We start from the raw sequence: 5438 nt of genomic DNA, 5'->3' as shown, positions 1-5438 counted from the left end.
AGACACAACAATTATGTACATAGGTACCTGTTAAAAGTTCCCCTCAAGTCTGAAGGAATACCCTGTGGAAGGGGCTGACAGCTGGTCTGTGAGCCAGAGGAGTGAGTTGACAGAAGAAGAAATTGATAAGATTCATGTTTACCTGTTAAGGGAAGAAGAAGACAAGGTCATTCTCATGGGAACTGAGAAAACAGAGACAAACGGACACTTGCAGTCAGAAAAACAGGACTATTATCTGTTTGCAAAATTCTTGTAAAAATCCAGCCCAAAACTAGGGATGCTGACTGCTTTGTACCAATGAACACGATGAGCTGTGTTATTGTAACCAACGAAAGAAGTATGCACTGTGTTAAAGAATGTATAAAAGGGAACACGCTGCCATAATAAAAGAGCCATTTACCTGTTGCTATGCGTGTATCCATCACAACAGCAACAATACCTCAAAAAATAAAAATAATTGGGGGTGGGTGTTACTATTCCAGGCTCCATCATCAGCTTTCAGCAATGATTCTCCAATTATCTTGAGCTTGAGAGTTGGCAAGCTCTGAGAAGCATCCCACTCGGAGGGAGATGCTGCAGCCCAGGAAACTGAAAGAGCCTCACTCAGGATTGCAGTTTATAGGGTGACCAAAGGTTTGGCTGTGATCATCTGTCAATCTCCATTCTGGCTGCAAAGTATCCAAGATGGAAATTACTGAACTTTCCTCAATAACAATAATATTGTTCCACTTGGGCTATGATTCAGACAAAATAATGTTCCAAGGCTATCTGTTAGAAAACAGAAGTTTCTAAGGCAACAGAAGTTCCTGGGAACAGACAATGTTTCTGATAGGCTCAAGGGGAGCTTAACTGCCCAAAAGTCATTAATCAAAATGGAGGCCTAATGAGATTCCCTAAGGTTGCAGAGCAGCCTGGGGAGGAGGAGGGATGCTGAGACATATTATTTCAGATGTAGGAAGAAAACTTGAAATTTTCTACTCCAAATCAAAGCCCAGGTCTCTGTCTTTCGCATTGCTAGGTTTAAAGTTGAATGAAGTTGGTAAGCACAATGAGTCTTTTGCGTGGCTGTTCAAGTCAAAGTATTTCAGTTTCTTTTGTGGGTTCTTTTTGGAGGGGAGATGTTGGGATGTGGAATTTCTGTAGGAGCCACCATCATCAGAAGCCCAGACTGCAAGTGATGGAGCCCTTAATATGGTTTTGCAACTGGTCATTACATTTAAGAGTGTTACTTGATTGGAGAATGTAATAACAAATAGTAACAAAAATAACAACTGCAATAACAAAAATTGGAAAGTGTAATAACAAGTACAGTCAAAGATCCAAAATCAAAAATATATAATAAAGTGGGGTTGTTTACCTTAGTAAAGGGAAGACTGGTAGGTATTTTCAAAAACCCTCATGAAGGAAAAGCAGTGATAACTGCAAGGAAAATTTCAGGGTATACATCAGGAAAAACCTTCTCAGGGTGAAGAAGTTCCTGGGAGAAATTGCCAAGTTTTCATTACTGGAGCTTATTAAAACAAAGACAAATGTCTGTCAGGAATGACTTAGACATAGGTGCTCTGTTCTAGGAAGACAGAAATACAACAAATATATCCTTCATCTGTAATATTTCATTATCTAAATTGTTTTCTTGCTTATAAGAAGTTTATTTTACTTCAATGTTTCTTATGACAGGAACCTCATTAAGTTCAAGAAAGAGAATTGCAAAGTCTTGTACTGGGGGAAGAACAACCCCAGGCACCAGACCCTTAAGATTAGCTCAGCTGGTGAGAACATGGTGCTAAAAACACCAAGGCTATGGGTTCACTACCTGTATTGAATCATTCACTTATGAGTTGGGCTCAATGATCCTTTTGGGTCCCTTCCAACTGAAAACGTTCTGTGATTCAGTAACAAGAAGCATCTGTACCTGCTGGGGCCACCCAGTTGGGAAGCACCTTTGGATAAAATGACCTCAGTGTCCTGCTGGACATGAGGCTCATCATGAGCCAGCAACGTGTCCATGCCACAAAGATGACTCCTGTTATCCCGAGCTAGGATGCAGGAATGCTGCCACAGGTAGGGGCAGTAATCTCCCCTCTACTCAGAACTGGTGGGCCACCCTTGGAGGAAAATGTGTCAGTGCTGGGTCCCTGCTTAGTTTCCACTAGGAATCAATGAGTTTCATTAGCCTTTCGATGAGGAGGAAAGCTTGGAAAGCAATCCTTAAGAAAATCAAGAAAAATCAAGTCTCAGGACATTCTGGGACTGAGAGTACATGGAATGGAGGGGGAAATAAGTACAAGGCTTTTATTTTATTGCTGGGCCCCTATGGGACAGACATCTTTTTCAATGGATGTGTCAGAAGAAAGGGTTTAGTATGATAGGGTGTGTCTCAGAACACAATTTGGGCTCCAAGAACAGGTTCTTTTCACTTTCTGACAGCAGAATTTGTGTTCCTGTGGATTTAGTTAGGAAGCACAGTGTACCCCCAAATGAACAGTACTTTTAAAAGGAATAGACTTGGAACTTGGATCTGCTATCTTCACATTTTCAAAACAAAGAAATCCTAACTCCAATCTAGCAAAATAACTATATGCTTGGTTAAATACAATTTATAACCTAACTGATATCTGAGCGGGACTACTTTTTTCAGCCCAAATTATTTTTAAAAGTCAGTCAGTGGTGGGTTTCCACATATTAGTTACTGCTGCCTCTAAAGCATGGCCTCCTTATTTAGCAGGAGTTCAGAGATTCACAGTGCAGGTCAGATGTGAAGTGTGAGCTGTATCAGTTTCAACAGAGCCATTGGCAGGGAAAGTCAATCACTCTGCTGACAGGAGCTATAGACAGCCTTCTTGTGCAAGGCAAGCTGCAGTGCTCTGCCTGGTTACTGTGCCTTGCAGGGGACAGCCATGCAGTAATTTCCTCCTATTTTCATTTTAGCTAATGTCGATTTTATCAATGTCTATTTAGCTTTTTTTCACAGTAGCTAATATGGGGTTGCATTTTGGATTTCTGCTGAACACAGGGCTGATAACCCAGGATGTTTTTTGCTGTTGCTGAGCAGCACTTGCAGAGCAAGGTGTTTTCTGTTTCTCCTACTGCCCTCCCAGCAAGAGGCTGGGGGTGTACTAGGAGCTGGGATGGAGCAGCTGGGATGGCTGACCCAACTGACCAAAGGGATAGTCCACACCATGTGGTGTCATGCTCAGCATGTAAAGCAGGTGGAAGAAGGAGGAAGGGGGGACATTCCCAGTCACAGCATCTGTCTTCCCAAGCCACACATGCTTTCCTGGAGATGGCTGAACACCTGCCTGTCCATGGGAAGTAATCAATAAATTCCTTGTTTTGCTTTGCTTGTGTGTGTGGCTTTTGCCTTCCCTGTTAAACTGTCTTTATCTCAACTCATGAGTTTTTTCACTTTTATTCTTCTGATTCTTTCCCCCATCTCACTGGTAGGGAGTGAGTGAGCAGATGCATGGGGCTGAGTGTGCTTGGGCCTCCATCTTTCATCTTTTTCTGTCCAAACTTTTCTAAGATCAAGGTTAGTGTTAACCTAATCTTAGATGTTAAATGATCCAGAGCTACACTGAGAACACCACCCCCCAGCCCAGATGGGCAGCAGCTATCACAGTGTGATTGTTTAACCAGGCAAGTCCAAATGACAAGCAAAGAGGTGTACCTAAAACATTTTCTCTTGTATGGGTCTATTTTAATGGCTTTAGGCACAAAACCTAATTCCTATTTTAAACTGTCATGATTTATGCAGGATGAAAAATATAAACTTCAGAGATCTTTTTTATAAAGGTCAAATTTCTGACCACTCAACCCTAGACCAGGGAAACCTTGGATTCCAGTCATATAGCAGCTGGATAGGGTCTGAACTTACTACATCTAGCTCTCCTAACATGTTTATGAGGGTTTTTTTGAATATGCACTATCAAGAAGGGAGTAGACCAAAAAATATAATGGGATGTAATAGCATAGACCTTGTATTCTAATTAGCTGTCTGTGTATATATTTTCTTTCACTTCTGAGGTGATATTTGGAGGACTGTAAAATTATTTCAAAAATAAGGTCTGTGATGCCAAACTCTACCCATCCACCCTACTCTGTAGGATGTTGATGGTCCTCAAGCCACTCTGCATAGCTATAACTGTGCCAACTTCATGGGCAGCATAACCAGGGCAAATTAGAAGCCAAGGGGCAGCAATGGGCATGGCACCTTATACAGAATATGGTGATACAATTAGGTGATAAGGAAACAGAAAATGCTACAGGAACTTACATAGTGCAAGGGTGAAAAGGGCGAAGAGTTAAGTTCTCACACCACAGCCCACTCTTGTCATCATGTTAAATGAGCTGTCTGCCCCCAAGGACGGTAAGACAAGAACACTGAGCACCCAGCAGTCATCATCTGGTGACCTTCCAACCTCACACAAAGCATGAGGCAGCATCTTGGCATATCTTAATGCTTACTTGCCCAGTGCTTTTTGTTATAATTTGGAAAACTGAAATCTAGTTCACATTCCTCTTGTGACCAATTTAACTTGTAACTTTTATTCCTCCTGTATGTCTTCCCAGTATATTGGTAAAAACACGATTCAGATTACTTGGGCAGAGAGAAGGTTTGATCAAATGATGTCTTAATTAATAGTTTTTAAGGGAATTTCAGAGACATTTAGATCTTCACTAGAAAGAGCTGAGGCAGAGCCCAGAAAGGACTTTTATACTGGTAGCCACAAGTGAAGGAGGGAAGGAGGGAAAATGAAGAAGAAATGAACTCTATCCTTATATAAAAACATCAAGAAAAAAAATAGCAGAGTTTACTTTAACATTGTTTTTTCACTCAGTAAGGTGTCTTTGGCCGTCTTTGAGCAGCAGGAGGGCCGGGGACACTGAGCAGCCACCCAGCCGGGGATGTGCTCTGCAGTAGGAAAGGGAATTTGAGGCAGTGGACATCTCTGGCAGTTTAACTTAGAAAAGCAACCAACCCGAAAACCAAATAAGGAGTTAATAAAGGTTACATCTTCAGATGACTACCACTTCTATAGTAATGCCAAAACTTATCCTGTTTAATATATAGCCTGGAAGCTGGCAGGCCACGTACCACGCTGATGGGCACATCTTAATAAAAAAAGGTGCTACACAGAGGACGGCAGCTGCCTTCCATGGCAGCCTAAGGAAAGCCCGTCTGATTCCACGGTTTTGTTTTCCACGGAGGATGAGGTGAGGGAGGATGAGTATAGGGAGTGGAGCAGGGATGAAGGCACCCGTGGGCAAGGAAAGACCAGCCTTGTCTGGATGCTTCCTCAGGAACCCAGACGAAGACCCCTCAAGAGCAGCCCCTCGGCGGCCTCCCGCCCAGCACAGCCCCGGGTCCGGCGGGGCGGGGGCAGCGGGCAGGCGCCTCCCGAGCGGCGCCCCCGCTCCTGACGGCGCTTCCGGCCGCG

Source organism: Oenanthe melanoleuca, chromosome 3 (genome assembly GCF_029582105.1).
Source record: "Oenanthe melanoleuca isolate GR-GAL-2019-014 chromosome 3, OMel1.0, whole genome shotgun sequence".
NCBI classification, from domain to species: domain Eukaryota; kingdom Metazoa; phylum Chordata; class Aves; order Passeriformes; family Muscicapidae; genus Oenanthe; species Oenanthe melanoleuca.
This window is presented reverse-complemented; position numbering follows the sequence as displayed.